The following is a 22,338-nucleotide window of genomic DNA, read 5'->3' on the forward strand; positions in this document are numbered from 1 at the left end:
GCCTGAAGTCTAAATTTATCTTCATAACTGAGGCTGGATCTGATCATCATGGACCTGCCTGACATGCACAGAAGCTTAGACTTTAATCTACAAATCACCTATTACTCATTATAATACTAAAAATCACACCTGTTATCATATTAAGACTGCCATTTCCTTATTATATATTCTATGAAAAAGCATGTAATCAATCAGCACATGCTCAAAAAGATCACCTCTATCTACATTATCTGGGCCTATTGTACTTATTATCCTAAAACCTGAGCATCTTTTAATGGTATATATCTATCAAAATTGCTGCAGTTGGGGGACACAATTCTGGAGAGACAGATTTTGGGACCGTTACACTGATATCCTACTAAACACCTAATAATAAACTTTTCCTCTCTTTGAAATTCCTGTTTCTCAGGAATTGGTTATTTGAGCACATCTGGCAAAAGAATCCATCACTTTTGTCTGGCATCTCTTTCACATGTCCTTATTGGTAATTTCCTTCACAGTTCTAATTTCATTATTTGATCTTGTAACCTTGGACTTTGATCAGGTAGTTACAAGATGCTTCACATGAGATCACTGCAGCTCTGTCAGCAAAACCCAGCTCATCATGGGTGTGAACTACTATGAATAAATGTGAATGAACTAATAGTAGCTCATAATGAATGTGAAAGAATATCTTGCTTCAAGAGTTAATTATTTTCAGATATATGTTAGCCTACTTTGCAGGAACTGTTGATCTCCCAACAGAAAATCTGATTGTTTTACTTATTTTGCAGTGTACTGAGACTTATTCCATGATCCAGCATAAGGTCAATTTTCAAAAATGTTCCTGTGCTCTTGAAAAGAATGCATAATTTGCAGTCTTGGGTTGAAATGACTTGATAAGTCAAGTTTGTTAACAATGTTGTCCTAATTTCATCTGTCTTAATGAAATTTTTTAAAAATTTGAAATTATGGTGAATATTTCTGTTCTTTTTAATTCTAGTACTTTTTCCTTGTATATAGTGAGGAAGCATTACAAAGTGCATGAACTATTGAATTTCTGGTTTATAGAGCCTCTTGGGGGGAGCCTTTTTTATCATTATAAAATATGCCTATTTAAAGTTAAAAGGAGTTTTTGAGATTAATGCAATTTATATTATTGTGGGTATGCCAACTTCTTTTTGTTTAGTGAATGCATGGTATATTTTACTCATATATGTATATATATATATATTTTTACTTTTAACCTCTATGGATCTTTATATTTAAATGTAGTTATTTTTGTAACAATGTGTAAAATCCATTTATTTTCCATCCACATTAGGAACCATTCCTGTTATGTATATTAATTCTACACACATATAAAACTTTCCAAATAGAACTTTCTTGCTCTATACAGGCAGTGTTCATTTGTTTCCATCCAATCGTTTAGTGTTTCCATTGTTCCCCATTCCTTACTACATTTTGTCGTTTCAAGGTGGGATTATTTTTCCTTTTGTCTAAATAATTTTTCATTTTCTATTTCTTTAGTTGTGTCTGTCCCTGATCAATTTTCTCAGTCTATCTGAGTCTGAAAATGCTTCCATTTTGGAAAGCACTTAGTGTGTAAAGTTTTAGATGACTGTGGGGTGTTTTAAAAAATCCCCTTCATGTTTGTAAGGTTTTTGTTCTGATGTTTTTACTGGCATTTGGACATTATAAGATGTAAAAATGTAGATATAACTTTAGGTCTGATATATAAAAACTTCAAAACTATACTTTCATTCATATGACACACGTTTGTTTAAACTATCCACTGAAGGTTACAACAGTTGCTTTTAAACAGCTCCTTATCCTACAGACTTTATCTCATCTGTTTACATTTTGAATTAATACTGCACTAAGCTCTGCTTGTATGCCTAGACTTAGGATTTCAAAAACAGTGTTCTAAAAAAAAAATTCTCCTTTCCTTTCCTTTTTTGCTCTTCTATAACCTTGCAATGTATCTCAACATCGTCTGTGTCTACTTATTCCTACTGCCACGACCCATTTAGGGCCACATTTCATTTACCCTGCTATTTAAATAGCACCTTGACCTAGTTTTCTTCGGACACTCTTTTTCCTTTCCAATATGTTTTTAACACTTCTATTTTATTCTTCCAGAAATACTCCTCTAATCAGGTCACTTCCACGATAAAAATTGTCAGTAGTGCTGTCATTTCTAAAGAATAATACCCACATTACTTAAATCCTCATTCAGTGCCTCCATAATCCCAATTTAGCTCTTCCATTTTATTTTTCACAGTTGGACATTATATTTACTGTTAAAAATACAGAACTAACAGATACTTTCTACTAAAGTTTAAAACTCAGATAATCCAGTACTTCATGGAATATCTTTGTAAACATGTCTTCACATACGATTCTGTCTGCTCTGCCAGAATCTAAAAACATCAACTCTCCCATACAATTTTCCTTCATAACAATATTTTACTCCATAGCATTATTCTCCATATATCTACTTTTTTTCTCTTTTTAATAGTTGTTTATGTGCTTTATCTCCTCAACTAGTTTGTATACTCTTTTAAAAGGGCAACCTTTACATTTGATAAATGCTTACTTGCTCACATCATTCAGTATAGAGCTTTAAATCTTGCTGGTACTCAAAAACAATTTGTTGGATGAATTTATTAGCTTTCTATGGCTGAGTTATAAATTACTGCAAATTTAGCACCTTAAAACCATTTCATTTATTATATCATAGTCCTATAGGCAAAAAAAAAAAAAAATCTGGACAGGGTTAAATAGGTCTCTGTTAAGGGTTTCACGAATTTGAAATCAAAGTATTAGTCAGCTTGGGCTTTTATGTAGTCTGTAGGGAAGAATATGCTTCAAGCCACTCAGTTGTTGGCAGAATTCAGTTTCATGAGGTTGTAGGACTAAGGTCCCCATTTTCTAACTGGCTATCAACCAGGGTCTACTTTCAGCTCCTAGGGACTTCTGACAATTCTTGTTACCTGGACCCTCGATCCCCAAGTTAGTGACTGCATGCCAAATCTTCTTCTCTGACATCTCCACCCTCTGCCACCAGCCAAAGAAAACTGTTTTTGAAGGGCTCACCTAGTTGGGTCAGGCCCGCCCAAATAATCACCTACCTTAATATTAGATGACTTAAGGCTTCAATTATATCTGCAAAATGACTCTGCCACAGAACCTGTGGTAGTGTTTGAGTGGACAGAAAGCTTGAGGATATATCTGTGGAATTTTGCTTATCACAATGAATGAACAAAGAACTGTGAAGAAAATTGTTCGTTATTATGTGTCACATTTAAAACGTTTAAGCCTTGACTATATAGGATCTTTTGCACTGAATTTCAGGAAAATAATAATTAAGCAACATGGTTGCAATTCCTTTTGTAGAATCTCTATGAAATAGGTTCAATATTTCAAGTCCTTGTTTTATTAAAGTTTTATAATATGCTATGAATCCCAATATCACTTTTATTCACCAGGACTTTTAGAAGCCTTATATTTAACTCATAAAATATTAATAATTAATTCAGGGGGTTAAATTTTTATGTTCACAGAAAGTATATTTAAGAGAAGTAACTCACTTTTTTGTCAGGTATAGGATATGTTTGATTTCTCTCTATGATGTGTTAGAGGTAATATATGATTATAACTCAAATACTCATAGAATTCTATAAAGCACTTTTACACGTAAAATGATTTGAATTCATTTGAAAAAAATTTAATTATCCTTATTATATAAGGCAATGAGTAGTGTTTAATCATCTAAAGCTGTGTCATGGGTAAGTGCAAAATCAGGGCTGGAAACTAGATCTTATTTTATATCTGATGCTCTTTCCACTAAATCACCTCTCATACCTATAAACTTCTATGACATAAATTGTTTTATTTCTTTGTAGGCCATGTCCCTAAGGTATGTGCTTTGGGTCAAATTTTCAATGGAACAGCAGTTATTTTAGTATACTTTTCTTAAATTTATCTCAGTTAAATTTACCTTAAAGTTATGAAATATATTTTGACCACAGGTTATATGATAAAATTTGTATTTATAAAGTTTAAGAGGGTAAACCATGTCAGATAAATGGAAGGATGATTATATTTTCATTAGTTTAGAAGATTTGCAGAATAAACTTGACTTTCAAGAGAAAGCAATACTTTTAGGCCACTAACGCATATAATGAGAAATACCACAGATGTTTGAGAAATATATAATTTAATTTTATTCATTATGGCTGAAATGTCTCTGTAAAATTTTAGTAGTGAAATAATTTATATTTTGATCATGATTGACATTGTTATTTCTATAACAGCTAAAAACTCAAAACAAGACAAGGCCAAATTTAATGCCCAGTCATTTTTCTTTTCTCCAAAATTCTAAGCTAAGCATTCCTTATTTTCTTTAGTAATTTTGCATACAGTGAATTAAAAGTTTCTATTATATTTGAAATAAATTTTAATGTCGGCACTGCATGTGAGATTTTTCTTCTAGTCATTGCCTTTTTCCTGTTTTCCTAGACAGCTGTAACACTAACTAGATGCAGCCCTAGAATATATCTCCCCAGTGACATGAATGATTACAGATTATTTCTTTTTCCTGTGTAAAGTACAGACACTTCTGCACAATAACTGAGTAAATTCAATGGCCATTTCAAAAGATGATGCAACCTCTCTCTCGAGGTTTCACTCCCGTCATTAATGACAGAAGGTGTCTCCTCTCTGCTCTATGCTGCTACTTTACCCCATGGCCCATAGAGAAATGAAAGAAAGAGGAGCAGAGCAAAGCATAAAAGATGAAAGTAATAATAATTTTAAAAAGCTCGATGTTACAGCTTCTTTGTCTGTAATTTTTGTTTCCTTTTATTTCCAGACTGTAAAGCATTCTCTGATGACTATTACATGAACAAAATAGCACAAACAAGCATAATTTCTTGTTTTAAAATATCAAGGTATATTTACACAATATGTATTGTTTTGAAACAAATACATTCTCAGCATTCTGGGCAATTATCTGTATGTTGTTCTTAAACAGCTTAATCCACAAAAGAAGTTAAATGTTTTATACCAGAATCATTATGGAGTCAATGTGTCATTCCAGCTGTCTTTAAATATGTAAGGGGACATTTAAACAAGTAGGATGAGTGGACAGTTATTAGCATTAATCTCAGACTCTCTTGCTCTCTCTTGATCTCAGACTCAAAGAATATTGATCTGGTTATATTTGTTAGTTCATAACATACTGTCATCATCTGCCCTTCCAAGGCCTCCTTCTTGTTTTATTTGTTTATCATGTGTTTTAACCACACATCTCATTCTAGTCCCCCCATGCCCACCAAGCAATAAACAACTGATTGAATATGCTTTTCCAGCATGTATATGTGTGTATGTATGTGAATGTCTAATCTACATAAATTTTATTAGAAAATGTGTGTGCATGTATATGGGCACACATATACATATATGTATGTATATAAATGGTGTGCTGTAAATGTTTAACAACTGACACTCTGGAAAAATAAAAGGACTTCATTTGTAACATTTGCTGATTTCTGTGGAATGAATGAACACATCCACTATTGGCAAGTTCAACAATTCATGTTGTCACTGAATTTATAGTTTGCAGGAGCTGTGCAATAACAAGTTGTTATATGGTATTTTCACCATATGGATTTTATAGATGTAAATAACTTTGAAAGTATAAGTAATAGTAAAGTTCAGTAAAATAAATAGTTAAGAGTTTGGAGCATTTATTAATATTTTATTTAATTATAAGTTAATTTAGCTTAATTCTCAATAATGGCTATGTTTAACTACTTGTTAGCAAACAATTAAAATGTCAAAATCAGCTTCTGCAGACTGGAATGAGCTAGCTCTCAGCACACCACCGATTCTAGAACTAGAGAATTTTCTAGAAAGAGAAATCTGAATTCACTTAATTTATTGTATTCTAGTTTATATAATAAGGTAATTTCCTAACAGCTCCTGATTTAGAGGAAGCTTAGAGTCTTCCTAAGACTCATGATACTAGTGATTCATATTATGGGTCTAACCATGAAATTCCAGAAAATAGTTGACCTTGACTGTCAATCACAACTTTGCATTTATTTTTTGTTCATTTTTATTTGTCTTTTTTCTTTCATTCTTTTTATTTTTTCTGTCTTTATCCACATCTTAGAGTGAATTAATAATAAAATTAATATATAGAGAGAACAATTACTCTATGAATGATAAAATAAATCTTAAATATATTGAAAACTATGTTTTTTGGGGGATGAAAATGAAAAATATGATAAACATGTCATATATTTCTGCATTAGAATATGAGTTTGATACAGTACTCATTCCAGTTCTAGATATGACTTTCTAGTTCTTTTTAAAGCTGACAGTGCTATTTAAAGCTGATAGATATCTTGATTAGAGATCTCAATCATTGTAATGTAATTGTAAATACGGTATGACTTTACAGAAAGCAATTTCATAATATATATTGATACCCTTTAATTGTTTATAATGTTTGACCTAATAATTCTGTGTTCACTATTTCTTCATAAAATATAAAATAATCCTATATGTGCATGCGACTTTTTGTAATAATTGTTATTTATGAGGACACAATGAGAAAAATGTAAAGCAACTTGGAAATAGTATAGGAAATTTTTGTTTAAAATAGGAAGTCATAAAAGCATAATGTGCTTTTTAAGATTTTTTTTTAGTAATAGTATAAGGCCATGTAAAACTTTGCAGTTAATTGCTTTATTAATCAGGTTTCTCCAGAGAAACCATACGTACACACCCCACATACATACATGCTGACATAAGTAATATCCTTTCTCTCTCTGTGTATATATATATATATATATATATATATATATATATATATATATATATATATGCATATATACTCACATATATATTCAAATGCACAGATAGAACTAATTTCATTATATTGAATTTAATATAAATAACTGGATCAAAGAATTGTGGGGGGCTGGCATATCTGAAATCTGTAGGAGGTTCGAAAATTTGGTAAGAGTAATGGTACAGTCTTGAGCCCTAAATTTGCAGGAGAGGCTAACATGCTGGAAAATTTGTCCTTTATACTATTTGTACTGACATAAAAGGAGTTGTATAAGAATTTAACATTTTTTATTAAGTATTTAACTCAATCAACAACAATAACAATTGGGTTAGAATTTAAGATTTTGTTTATATAAATATGTAATATATGCTAAATGTATGTGCATAAGATATCTGTGTATGCATATGTATAGCTAGACATATTAATTTAGTAGCTTACGAAGTCCCCCAAATCTCCTAAAGGAGTTGCCTAATAAGAGTTTCTATGGGAATGCCCTTGGTGGCTAAGTTTTATAGTATGTTTCACTTCAGTTTGACCACTGGGATCAGAACTTACTCAGAAATGTATATCGATTGAGTCGGCTTCTCTTCAGTAGGATTATTAATTAGGAAGCAGTGAGAGAATAAGACATTATATTTTCTTATTCTTTAATCCAAACTAAAACTGAATGGAGGCACACAGAAACATCTCATGAGAAACAATGTTTCTCTGTGCCTCCATTCAGCTTTAGTTTATATATCACTATAGTAGTGATACATAAACATAAGCTGTTAAAGACCCCCAAAACCCCTTGCAAAACTTGGTCTGAGTAACCCACTGTTCCAGGACATGATTAGCATGGTAGTTAAGTTCATCAATTAGTCCATTTACATCTTTATATTGTAACTTTTTTTTTAAATACTGTTGATCGTTTTTACAAAGACATGTTTAATTGTTGCTGTAACTGCACACTACAGCAACTCTCAGCCAACTACAGCCTGCTTGGCTGATATGACCTCCAGAAAGGTCTAGATGAAAAATAAATCAAAAGAAACTTATCTTTGACTGAACCCAACGTCTGTTTTATGAAAACTCATATGTGGATGTTTGCTGGGAGCACACACAAAAAATCTGACTTGAAAATCTCAGAGAACAATCCAAATCCAAACACTTTGCTGGAGCTCCTCTATAAATGATGCCTTCTGACTAAATCCCCGCCTCCACCCTCCAAGGAGAAGAATGTCCTTGCAAGGAAATTTCTGTATCTGAACCGCTAAGGATGCTGTGTAGGTTTGAAACTCTTGTGCACTGCAGAAAAGCCATGTTCTTTAATCCTGAAGCATTGCTGTTGAGTGGGATCCATGTGATTAAACTGTTTGCATGGAGATGTGACCCATTGTGGATGGGACCTTTTGATTAGGTGGTTTCCATGTAGATGTGTCGATGTGTCCCCACCCATTCAAGGTGGTCAGCTTACTGGAGTCCTTTACGAAGGAGCCATTTTGGAAAAAGCTCAGAGCTGACACAGACAGAGATGTTTAGAGATTCAGAAAGAAGGCACCCCTGGGGAATCTGTTTGAAACCAGAAACCAAAGAATGAGCAGATACCAGCCATGTGCCTTCCCAGATCTGTCTTTCTTGAATCAAGATATCTTTCTCTGGATACCTTGGCTGGACATTTTTATGACCTTAGAACTGCAAACTTGACCTTAATAAATTCCCTTTATAAAAACCATTAATTTCTGGTATATTACATTCTGAATGTATTAGCAAACTAAACCAGATGCCATCATAAGATTATAAACAAATGACTATTATAACCCCCTTTACCTTAAATTTTATCATTTGGACCTAAAATTCATCAGAATAAATCACATAATTATTTTGGGCTGTATTAGCTGATGGTGTTCTATTTTAATGTTTGTAGGCTTTATATACCTCTCTGGTAATAGTTGCAGGCCCCTTTATCTTACTATTTTGTCCAGGTGGCACCTGGGTTCAGTTAGTCTACACTTCCTGGTACCATAAAAATTAAAAAATAAAAAAAAAAATGCATCAGATTTTTGAGCAACTGTGAGGAATAATACCATGGCTTACATTATTTCATCTATCTCATTTGAAATAGAGTCCGAAAACTGTGTATGGTATTTATTATGGTAATTTATGATATGAACATAAAGAGACATCTTTATTATTAATTATTAACTGAATAGAAGTAGTAAAGACTAAAGAGGCAAAAAAAGAATATGAACAAATGAAAAATAATGATCTTTTCAAAAATATATATTTATACAATTATATATATCTTACAAATATTTAAGCAGCATTATTCCTGTTGAATAAAATACTTCATCAACAATATCAATGTTAGAATTATTAAAAAGATTTCATGAAGTAGATTTCCATTTTGTGTAAAAACTCAAATACAAGGAGAAGTAAAATTCTGAAAACTTAATGGGGATACTATAATATAAATCTGTTAGTCATAAAGTATGCATCAAACTTGTGATAATGGAAGCTCTGGAGAGAAAAAATTGAATACATTATTATCAGTAATCAAGGTTTTAAATGAAGCAATTTTTTTTCCAGAATTGATAAGCAATTAATAATATGGATCATTAGCTTCTTTTTAATTCATGACAAAATTATCACTGAAACAGATTGTATTTGTATTCAAAGGACTAGAAAATATTCTTTATATTTCTAAGAAATAAGTATGTGTTCAAAGCAAGTTAAAATTAATATGGCTTGGGGGATGCACGAGTATTTCAGTGGTAGAAACCTTACCTGTTGTGTTTGATTCCCAGCCCATGCACTCAAAAAAAAAAAAAAAAATCAACAAATGGTGCTGTGATAATGGGATATTTACATGGAAAAGAGTGAAATGTGACGCCCCCCCACTACATAGAATGCAAAAAATTGCTATGACATTAGCCTTATATAATCACTGCTAGAAGGCAGTAACATGTCATCTAAAAAAAAATTATAGAAACAGTATGAGACAAAATTGCTGTGCTTAAATAAGTTATCCAAATGTAAAGGTCACAAACTGACAAATCAAGTAACACATAATAGTATTTATGTATTTGTTCCCAAAAGAAGATGAAAACTATGGTATGTGCCAATGGGCTATTACTGAGGTGTTCAGGAAGGAGTCAGAGTGCTCAGGAAGACAACAAAAAGGAGGCAGATGGATAGAGATCCACAGAAGTGCCAAAGAAAGACACTGTGCCAGGAACCCTAGAACAGGACATGTTAATGGTGATGAGCTCTTAAACATAGTTACAGTTTAATGCTACTTTAAACAAAAAGCTTATTACACTGTTCCTTTTCAATTTTCTTTTTTTTCAAAATTTTATTATGTTAACTATTTGAAATTTTAATCTTACCATTAAAAACTAAGTGAAATAAATCACTATTGATATTTTCTAATTAAAATATCTAACTAAAAGTAGAGAGGATGATTCTGATACTCCTAGGCTTATTTCCACTTGACCTCATCAAATATTTGTCTAATTAGTGTTCATATCCCTAAAATGATATAACCAAGGAGTCAGGATTTAATGAATGATTATGACTACTGAAATATATGAATATTCTTTTATCTTTCTGGCATATAAGAGTAGACAGAGAGAAAATGTATGAAATCTCTTAATTGATCCAGCTGCCCTGGCCACTAAGGATGACTGTAAAAACCCTTGTGTCTTTGTCCATTTTTTTCCTTTAGAATTTGTGAGGGCAAACAACCTAATGTTAGCGGAGGAGCTGGAACTTGGTTTCAGCCTCAGTTTCAGTCCTTTACATTTCTAAGTTGTTTCTGCTTACACTTGCTACTGAAATTATAATGATTTCACACCCCCCCCCCATTAGATTCCATAGAAACCTTGAAGCCTCTTTACTCTGGGAGGCAGATATTTGGGTCAATAGGCCATCTGCTGCCCTGCTTCAGAGCTAACGTTAAACTCTTTCTCTCTTTGAAATCCTAGTGTCCCAGGAATTGGTCATTTGAGCACACTGGGCAGACAACTCATTACCTTTGTCCAGTCTCAATGAGAACATAAAATGATACACACAGTAACCTCAACAAGGAGAAGGAGGGAACTAAACTTCTGTAGCCTGGTCATTCACAAGGTATGACCTTCACTTTTACCTAGGAAAGGGTAGATTTAAACAGAAACTTGTAGCATCTTTTCCAAGACCCCCAAACTATCATGCACCAATAAATATAAATTAAATCAGAAGATTTCATTTATAGAACAACTTAGATAGGTAAAGTCTTAATAGAAATCTTAACCCAATTCCCTTATTTAGCAAACAGGGAAACTGAGATATATAAGTAAATACATTTAGATCTATGAATGAAAACTTTCTTCTCCAAAAGTGTGTTAAGCCCTCTGGGAGGAAACGTGATAATGTGGCTGAAAGGACAGACTCTAGAGCCAGAACTTGAGGCTTGATATCTGACTCTGTGTTGCTAGTAGTTATTTAATATCCTATTGACCCTAATACCTCATCTCTAAACCATCATCTATTTCATGGGCTGGTTGTAAAGTCTGAATAAGTTAATATATGTAAAGCAATTAGAACAGTGCCTAGATATAATAAATGCTATATACATGTTTGTTAAATAAATATATCAATACATGCACATTGTGATATATAATTTTAAATGTCTGTAGTCTGTCAAATATATGCATACATTGGTCATTTCTCCTTTTGCCATGCAAAAACATTTGCTTGTTAAAGATAGATAAATAAACAATAACTCTAACCAAGATCTGATTAAAATAGTATACTACACTTTGTTGAATATTAGCTTTGTATTTCTGGATATATCTAGAAAGAGAAACAGCATGGAAAACTGTATGCAGTATTCCCAAGGAAATCAAAAATGAACTTGTTTTAACTTTTCGAGTATATTTAATGAATGTGAAAATTCAAGCCTAACTCAATAGGTACTTATTTAAAATGTTTTTAAACATACTAAATATTTATGCAAATATCAACAAAGAACTGAATGGTAAGTGAATAACAATAATATCATGTGATAGTTGTCTATTAAAATTTACAAATGTCTCTGATTCTCACTCAGACACAATGAAAAAAACTGTAACAGTGTGAGTAGAAATAAATATAATTCATCACTCCAGGGATACTTATTTAGCATAAAAAATTTTCCAAACTATATTCAAATTGTTTGATAACTCAATACAATAACCCAAAAGCAAAAAAAAAAAAAGCCATGAAATTTGTGGCAAAAATAAGTTTCATGTCTAGGATAGGTCTGTTTAACAACTATTTTAGGACTCATAAAACAATTCATGATATATGAATTAATCAATGCTATTGACAATCATTTCCTTTATAAATGATCCACATCTTAGTAAAATGGGAGTTAGAGCCTATGCATTTTATTCTCTTCCAAATTCTCCAAAATGATAAAATAAAATTTCATCTCAATGCTACAAATCAGGGTGAGATTCCATTCACAAGACAGAAGTTTCAAATATTTTTTTCAATGTGTAGTGCAAATAAATCTAGTTCTGTGGTAGTACTGGTGAACCACAATTAATTAAATGTCAGGAAAATAGTCAAGTCTGAGTAGGTTTAAGGGTACTTGAGACAAGCCATGCTAACTTAGAGAGTCAGAAGATAATGCTTGTCCATGGGGGAAAACAGTGGTGTGTGTGATCCTACAAATGCATCTAAAAAGTGCAAAGAGGGGCGGGGCCAAGATGGCAGCTTAGTAAGGTACGCGCGTCTTAGTTCCTCCTCCAGAGCAACTACTAGGTGAACAGAAACAGTGCAGAACAGCTCCCGGGGCCACGGCATGGAATGGACACACAGTGTACCCCAGTCTGGACTGGCTAGACTGACTGCAAGACTCTGCTGCGGTGAGATCCCCAAGCGGTACACACTTCCCCGAACCGCGGCAGCTGGGGGCCGGAGCTCCTCCCTCCCTCCTTCCCAGGCCGACTGAGAGTCTCAGAGAGGCAAGTTTCCCAAGCCGCGGCGGCCAGCTCCCCTCTTTTGCGGGCAGCTTCCTGGACCGGGTACAAGTCTCGGATCAGAGGGCTACCCAAGCCGCGGTGGCCGGCAACCAGTGACCCTCCCCCGTAGGAGGCTTCCTGGTCCAGTGGCGAGTTCCCCAGGCCGCGGCGGCCGGCGACTGGTGCCCCTCCCCCACAGGCGGCATCCTGGTCCGGTGGCAAGTTCCCCGGGCCACGGCGGCCGGCGACCGGCACCCCTCCAGGGAGAGGAGGGAATTTCCGACAGTGACAGGGACTGGGTCCAACCAAACACCAATGGGGCATTAATAAAGGAGCCACAGGGTCCCCTCAAGCCGCGGCAGCTGGCGCCCCCAACACGCGCGGCCCCCCCGGACCAACTGAGAGAATTGGATCAGAAATCCCCAGGCCACAGAGAACGGTGACCGGGGGGATCCCTTCCAAACACGTGAGACAAACGTGTGCCTCGAGCACCACTTACTGGGCAGGATAAGAAAAACAGAACCCAGAGATTTCACAGAAAAATCTTCCAACATGTTGGGTCCAACACCCAGGGACTAAATGCCCAGATGCCACCAGAAGATAACGGACCACGCTCAGAGGATTGAAAATATGGCCCAGTCAAAGTAACAAACCAATAGTTCAAATGAGATACAGGAGCTGAGAAAACTAATTCTGAATATATGAACAGAAATGGAAAATCTCTTCAAAAATGAAATTGATAAACTGAGGGAGGACATGAAGAAGACACGGGCTGAACAAAAAGAAGAAATAGAAAAACTGAAAAAACAAATCACAGAACTTATGGAAGTGAAGGATAAAGTAGAAAGGATGGAAAAAACAATGGATACCTACAATGATAGATTTAAAGAGACAGAAGATAGAATTAGTGATTTGGAGGATGGAACATCTGAATTCCAAAAAGAAAAAGAAACTATCAGGAAAAGAATGGAAAAATTTGAACAGGGTATCAGGGAACTCAAGGACAATATGAACTGCACAAATATACGTGTTGTGGGTGTCCCAGAAGGAGAAGAGAAGGGAAAAGGAGGAGAAAAACTAATGGAAAAAATAAGCACTGAAAATTTCCCAACTCTTATGAAAGACCTAAAATTACAGATCCAAGAAGTGCAGCACACCCCAAAGAGATTAGACCCAAATAGGTGTTCTCCAAGACACTTACTAGTTAGAATGTCAGAGGTCAAAGAGAAAGAGAGGATCTTGAAAGCAGCAAGAGAAAAACAATCCATCACATGCAAGGGAAACCCAATAAGACTATGTGCAGATTTCTCAGCAGAAAACATGGAAGCTAGAAGACAGTGGGATGATATATTTAAATTACTAAAAGAGAAAAACTGCCAACCAAGACTCCTATATCCAGCAAAATTGTCCTTTAAAAATGAGGGAGAAATTAAAAATTTCTCAGGCAAAAAGTCACTGAGAGAATTTGTGACCAAGAGACCAGCTCTGCAAGAAATACTAAAGGGAGCACTAGAGTCAGAACTGAAAAGACAGAAGAGAGAGGTATGGAGAAGAGTGTAGAAAGAAGGAAAGTCAGATATGATATATATAATACAAAAGGCAAAATGTTAGAGGAAAATATTATCCAAACAGTAATAACACTAAATGTCAATGGACTGAATTCCCCAATCAAAAGACATAGACTGGCAGAATGGATTGAAAAACAGGATCCTTCTATATGTTGTCTACAGGAAACACATCTTAGACCCAAAGATAAACATAGGTTGAAAGTGAAAGGTTGGGAAAAGATATTTCATGCAAATAACAACCAGAAAAGAGCAGGAGTGGCTATACTAATATACAACAAATTAGACTTCAAATGTAAAACAGTTAAAAGAGAAAAGAAGGACACTATATACTAATAAAAGGAACAATTAAACAAGAAGACACAGCAATCATAAATATTTACGCACCAAACCAGAATGCCCCAAAATACGTGAGGAATACACTGCAAACACTGAAAAGGCAAATAGACTCATATACCATAGTAGTTGGAGACTTCAATTCACCACTCTCATCAATGGACAGAACATCTAGACAGAGGATCAATAAAGAAATAGAGAATCTGAATATTACTATAAATGAGCTAGACTTAACAGACATTTATAGGACATTACATCCCACAACAGCAGGATACACCTTTTTCTCAAGTGCTCATGGATCATTCTCAAAGATAGACCATATGCTGGGTCACAAAGCAAGTCTTAACAAATTTAAAAAGATTGAAATCATACACAACACTTTCTCAGATCAAAAGGAATGAAGTTGGAAATCAATAATAGCCAGAGTGCCAGAAAATTCACAAATACGTGGAGGCTCAACAACACACTCTTAAACAACGAGTGGGTCAAAGAAGAAATTGCAAGAGAAATTAGCAAATACCTCGAGGCAAATGAAAATGAAAACACAACATATCAAAACTTATGGGATGCAGCAAAGGCAGTGCTAAGAGGGAAATTTATTGCCCTAAATGCCTATATCAGAAAAGAAGAAGAGGCAAAAATTCAGGACTTAACTGTCCACTTGGAAGAACTGGAGAAAGAACAGCAAACTAATCCCAAAGCAAGCAAAAGGAAAGAAATAACAAAGATTAGAGCAGAAATAAGTGAAATTGAAAACATGGAAACAATAGAGAAAATCAATAAGACCAGAAGTTGGTTCTATGAAAAAATCAATAAGATTGATGGGACCTTAGCAAGATTGACAAAAACAAGAAGAGAGAGGATGCAAATAAATAAGATCAGAAATGGAAGAGGAGACATAACTACTGACCTCACAGAAATAAAGGAGGTAATAACAGGATACTATGAACAACTTTACGCAAATAAATACAACAATTTAGATGAAATGGATGGGTTCCTGGAAAGGCATGAACAACCAACTTTGACTCAAGAAGACTTAGATGACCTCAACAAACCAATCACAAGTAAAGAAATTGAATTAGTCATTCAAAAGCTTCCTAAAAAGAAAAGTCCAGGACCAGATGGCTTCACATGTGAATTCTACCAAACATTCCAGAAAGAATTAGTACCAACTCTCCTCAAACTCTTCAAAAAAATCGAAGTGGAGGGAAAACTACCTAATTCATTCTATGAAGCCAACATCACCCTCATACCAAAACCAGGCAAAGATATTACACTAAAAGAAAACTAGAGACCAATCTCTCTAATGAATATAGATGCAAAAATCCTCAATAAAATTCTAGCAAATCGTATCCAACAACACATTAAAAGAATTATACATCATGACCAAGTAGGATTCATCCCAGGTATGCAAGGATGGTTCAACATAAGAAAATCAATTAATGTAATACACCATATCAACAAATCAAAGCAGAAAAATCACATGATCATCTCAATTGACGCAGAGAAGGCATTTGACAAGATTCAACATCCTTTCCTGTTGAAAACACTTCAAAAGATAGGAATACAAGGGAACTTCCTTAAAATGATAGAGGGAATATATGAAAAACCCACAGCTAATATCATCCTCAATGGGGAAAAATTGAAAACTTTCCCCCTAAGATCAGGAACAAGACAAGGATGTCCACTATCACCACTATTATTCAACATTGTGTTGGAGGTTCTAGCCAGAGCAATTAGACAAGAAAAAGAAATACAAGGCATCAAAATTGGAAAGGAAGAAGTAAAATTATCACTGTTTGCAGATGATATGATATTATACGTCAAAAACCCAGAAAAATCCACAACAAAACTACTAGAGCTAATAAATGAGTACAGCAAAGTAGCTGGTTACAAGATCAACATTCAAAAATCTGTAGCATTTCTATATACTAGTAATGAACAAGCTGAGGGGGAAATCAAGAAACAAATCCCATTTACAATTGCAACTAAAAGAATGAAATACCTAGGAATAAACTTAACTAAAAAGACAAAAAACATATATAAAGAAAACTACAAAAAACTGTTAAAAGAAATCACAGAAGACCTAAATAGATAGAAGGGCATACTGTGTTCATGGATTGGAAGACTAAATATAGTTAAGATGTCAGTCCTACCTAAATTGATTTACAGATTCAATGCAATACCAATCAAAATCCCAACAACTTATTTTTCAGAAATAGAAAAACCAATAAGCAAATTCATCTGGAAGGGCAGGGTGCCCCGAATTGCTAAAAATATCTTGAGGAAAAAAAATGAAGCTGGAGGTCTCGTGCTGCCTGACTTTAAGGCATATTATGAAGCCACAGTGGTCATAACAGCATGTTATTGGCATAAAGACAGATATATCGACCTATGGAATCAAATAGAGTGCTCAGATATAGACCTTCTCATCTATGGACATTTGATCTTTGATAAGGCAGTCAAGCCAAGTCACCTGGGACAGAACAGTCTCTTCAATAAATGGTGCCTAGAGAACTGGATATCCATATGCAAAAGAATGAAAGAAGACCCATCTCTCACACCCTATACAAAAGTTAACTCAAAATGGATCAAAGATCTAAACATTAGGTCTAAGACCATAAAACAGTTAGAGAAAAATGTAGGGAGATATCTTATGAAACTTACAATTGGAGGCAGTTTTATGGACCTTAAACCTAAAGCAAGAGCACTGAAGAAGGAAATAAATAAATGGTAACTCCTCAAAATTAAACACTTTTGTGTATCAAAGAACTTCATCAAGAAAGTAGAAAGACAGCCTACACAATGGGAGACAATATTTGGAAATGACATATCAGATAAAGGTCTAGTATCCGGAATTTATAAAGAGATTATTCAACTCAACAACAAAAAGACAGACAACCCAATTACATAATGGGAAAAAGACTTGAACAGACACCTATCAGAAGAGGAAATACAAATGGCCAAAAGGCACATGAAGAGATGCTCAATGTCCCTGGCCATTAGAGAAATGCAAATCAAAACCACAATGAGATATCATCTCACACCCACCAGAATGGCCATTATCAACAAAACAGAAAATGACAAGTGCTGGAGAGGATGCGGTGAAAGAGGCACACTTATCCACTGTTGGTGGGAATGTCAAATGGTGCCACCACTGTGGAAGGCAGTTTGGCAGTTCCTCAAAAAGTTGAATATAGAATTGCTGTACGACCCAACAATACCATTGCTGGGAATCTACTCAAAGGACTTAAGGGCAAAGACACAAACGGACATTTGCACACCAATGTTTATAGCAGCGTTATTTACAATTGCAAAGAGATGGAAACAGCCAAAATGTCCATCAACAGAAGAGTGGCTAAACAAACTGTGGTATATACATACGATGGAATATTATGCAGCTTTAAGACAGGATAAACTTATGAAGCATATAATAACATGGATGAACCTAGAGAACATTATGCTGAGTGAGTCTAGCCAAAAACTAAAAGACAAATACTGTATGGTCCCACTGATATGAACCGACATTCGAGAATAAACTTGGAATATGTCATTGGTAACAGAGTCCAGCAGGAGTTAGAAACAGGGTAAGATAATGGGTAATTGAAGCTGAAGGGATACAGACTGTGCAACAGGACTAGATACAAAAACTCAAAAATGGACAGCACAATAATACCTAATTGTAAAGTAATCATGTTAAAACACTGAATGAAGCTGCATCTGAGCTATAGGTTTTTGTTTTGTTTTGTTTTGATTTGTTTTTTTTTACTATTATTATTACTTTTATTTTTTTCTGCATATTAACATTCTATATCTTTTTCTGTTGTGTTGCTAGTTCTTCTAAACCGATGCAAATGTACTAAGAAACGATGATCATGCATCTATGTGATGATGTTAAGAATTACTGATTGCGTATGTAGAATGGTATGATTTCTAAATGTTGGGTTAATTTCTTTTTTTCCGTTAATTAATAAAAAAAAAAGTGCAAAGAGTAGAAAACATACTCTTCTCCCAACAGCACATAAGATCTACCTCTTTGATTTTAGTGATAGTTTAGTGTAAGTTCTTAGGCTTTTATTCTAACTTATTTAACCATTTCCCTATTTAAAAACACTTAATTGTCTTCAATAGCTTACATTTGGAGAGAATATTGAGTTTAAGTAGGGGCACAAATTATTCTTCAATTTTTACTCTTTAGAACAAAGTTTTGTTTAAGAGAAGGGATTGTCAACCTGAGTGTTGGTTTTGAAAATTGTTGTTCCAACCCAAGTTAGCCTCCAAACCAAAGAACACACCAGGCATGGAGTTACCTGTGAGTTTAGTGGGATTGAGCACTTTTTATCTTTAAGGATTTAGGAACAGGGGGAGATTCTTTCTGATGGCAGCGAGTCAGGAAACGGAAGTCAATCTTCTGTGCAAAAGAGAGAGTGAGAGAGAAGAGTGCAGTAGGCACAGCTTATAAAGGTTTAGGTCCACAGGGTGACAGTGGAGTTTCAGCAGGGCCTTGTGAGATTTGATTTGGGGAGGAGAGATTTAATGACATGTTTCCCCCTGAGAAGGTCTGCAGACTTCTAATGTATGTCCCTATCATGTAGGCAGCCCCTGCAAAGACTTGTTCTCCTAGCAGAGGAGGGGGCAGGTCCTGGTTCCAGGCCCTGTGTCTTTACAACTGTCTTTGTCTTGGAAGAGCTGTGAGATCCTGGACAGGCAAACCACCTAAATTTTCTGGAATCAGACTTCTTATTTATAAAATGAGAATAGTAGTAATATTTAACTCCTACATTCTTAATGAGAAATAAATATATATGTTAATACATATATATATATATATATATAGCAGATATGTTCTATAATGATTTACTATAATTTTACATTAATATGTTTTTCATTCATTCAATACAACCAAAATGATCGTATTCTAAAAGCAAATATGGTCACAATGAGATTTGCTTGCTGTCTCTCACACTCTTTATTTTCCCTTTCTCCACTCTAGCCATATGATTTTGGTGAGTTTTCTCTCACACAATTTGTAGAGGTGAATAAACCTTGTTTGACTTAAAACCATTCAATCCCATGACCACAGCATTTTGTCAGTTTGCACATGGTCCAGTTTGGTCAATAGGCTGTTACATGTATTTGTTGGTGCCTTCAGAGAATGAATTGCATTTCTTTCGTGCTGTCATCAAAGATGCCATTACACATTCAAATGACAAAATATAGAATGTATAACTGTAGCATTCATGAAAAATGTAGATAGAATTGAAATATAGATTTGCAGTTATTAGTATTTAAGAGTATAGAAACTCTTTTTTTATAACCTTTTTTTCCTGTTATTGTTTTATTTCTTTTTCTGTTGTCTTTAAAAAAAAAAGAGTATATCAACCTCAGGAAGAGTTTGTGCAGAGAGAAGAGAAATGAGACAAAGAAATCAACTTTAATATTTCAGTGGAGGACATGTCATTCAAAAAAAAAAAAAAAAAAACTGAAAGAACTGGCCAGAAAGTAGGAGGAAAAAATGTGAAGGAAAGCAATGAAACAGAGAACTCTGAGGAGGGTAAGCAATACTTAACAATGAAAAATACTGCTGAATTACATTAGGAAAAAAAGTATTTATATGATTTAGTAGCCAAAGTTTAATTAGGGCCCCTGGCAGAGGACGTTCTATACATTGATAAGATTGAAATGGGAGTTGAATAAGGAAAGTCAAGGTACATAGATAGCACCCACTGAACTGTGCTTTGCTTATATGAAAAACAAGGAGTAAAATCAATGTTTGAGGGACACACCAGAAGACAAGAGGCTTTGTTTTGCTTTATTTTACTTTTCAATACTGGAGAAGCTTGAGTAAATTTGTATAGTGGGATTTTAGAGAAAATATGCCTGAATGGGAAAAAGAAAATGATAAAAAAGAGAACAGGAGATTTAATCTAAAAATAAGTAGATGGATCCACTTTAGAAAGGGACTGAAAGGTAAGTACATGGAATATATATAAGAGAAAAAGAAATCTGTGAGTTCTACCAAGTTTTTCAAATTTGTCTGTGAAAAATGTCATTAGGTGTTATGACATGACTGAGAAGATTGTGTGGGATAACATTTTATTTTAGCCAAATTCTATGCGTATCATTAAATACTTTCTATTATACTAATAATATAAATTCTATTTGTGCTATTAATTTCTAGTAATATGAATTCTATTTTATATTGCACTTGTATTATAATTGTTATTAGTGTATGGTACATGTTACATAAGAATTCTCTATTTAAATTTGAATATAGATAATTAAATAAACAATATTCTCCATCTCCTGATGTATGACTACTTTAAAGTTTGTATTGCCTGATTCAACAAACCAGTTTTCTTTCTTCTTTACTTTGTCTTTTTTGTTGTTCCTAGCAAATCAACATATTGAACTACAGCAGTTGGTTTATAGAAGTTCAGGTCAAAAGGAAAGAGGATTGCTTTAGATTGCTGATGTTTCAAAAGTTTTATTCAGTCTTTGGGAGGTAAAGTAATGATCTGAAAATAAAACCTTCACAACCCTATTGTACTTTCTTTATCTTCTAAGTAGATCCCCTTATCAGCTTTTGATCCTCCTCCAATGAAGTTTCCAGTAATTCAGCTCTCCCGAAATGATACGTTCTACAGCAACTCTGTAATTGCAAACCAGCTGGTACAACTCCAAGAGACCGATAGAAATAACTTAAAAGCTTGCTTTAAAAACTATTAGTTGCTAAATTACACTCGTTTCCCTCACCATTTGCAGTATTTTGCACATGGAAATATGTTTAGAATTGCCTAATTAAAATAAAGAAGAAAAAAAATTTCCTTGCAATGTACCTTTAGCAAAACTATATTTTTATAATAACCTTGCAGGTGTGTTTTTCTCTTTAGTGCCTTTTCCGAACAAAATGTATGCCATATTCCATAAGCCTTTCACCTGTATGTCTACTGAGCACTGCTGGTAATAACTAGACCTTTACTATTTGTAGAGAATGTAGCCCAGTGAAAATGGAGTTTAAAAAATCTTATTTTCAATGAATGCACAACTTCCCATAGTAAAGGAACAACACATGAGGATATCTCCCCAGTAGGTGGAAACAATTTCTAAGCACTTTAATTTTATTTGATTATTTAAACAAAATAAATATATTGTGTAATTACATTTAAAAGGGCATTCTTGAGATGTAAATAACTGTTCAAAATATAATTGGGATGGTTTCTTCATCAATTACTATATAAATGATCTCTTATTTTTTATGCTTTTACTTAAGCCGTGCTTTTCTTTCCTCACTGGGAGAAACACTAAGAGTCTAACTGGAGGTTAATGGCAATTAAGAATATGGTATGACTTTGACCATCGGAAATGTGAGGGACCATTTGATACAATTTGAAATTTGATGCTCTGGTGATATTATTTAAATGCATCTATAGTTGAAAACTGAACATACATATATTTTATATATATATATACTTTTTTTTTTTGGTTTCACAATGAAAGTGAACTAAAACTAAAGCTTTTGAGGCATTATGGACTATTAGGTCCAAAGTGGAAAGCACTGATAAAGTCTAGATCAATCTCCCAAAGGCAGGGAAGCCTTTATTCCACTCTTCTTATGATTGTT

General features: G+C 34.2%; 1 long non-coding RNA gene across 1 annotated transcript in view; it reads left to right on the top strand.

The window, feature by feature from the left end:
* LOC143679369 (uncharacterized) overlaps positions 1–21,248 on the top strand; it is a 31,438-nt gene extending 10,190 nt beyond the window's left edge. Inside the window, exons 2-3 of the long non-coding RNA XR_013173691.1 lie at positions 20,087–20,268; positions 21,110–21,248. This is a non-coding gene — a long non-coding RNA (uncharacterized LOC143679369). The remainder of the gene's footprint in view (positions 1–20,086; positions 20,269–21,109) is intronic.
* Positions 21,249–22,338: the final 1,090 nt, after the last annotated feature.

This window comes from Tamandua tetradactyla, chromosome 4 (genome assembly GCF_023851605.1).
Source record: "Tamandua tetradactyla isolate mTamTet1 chromosome 4, mTamTet1.pri, whole genome shotgun sequence".
Lineage (NCBI taxonomy): Eukaryota > Metazoa > Chordata > Mammalia > Pilosa > Myrmecophagidae > Tamandua > Tamandua tetradactyla.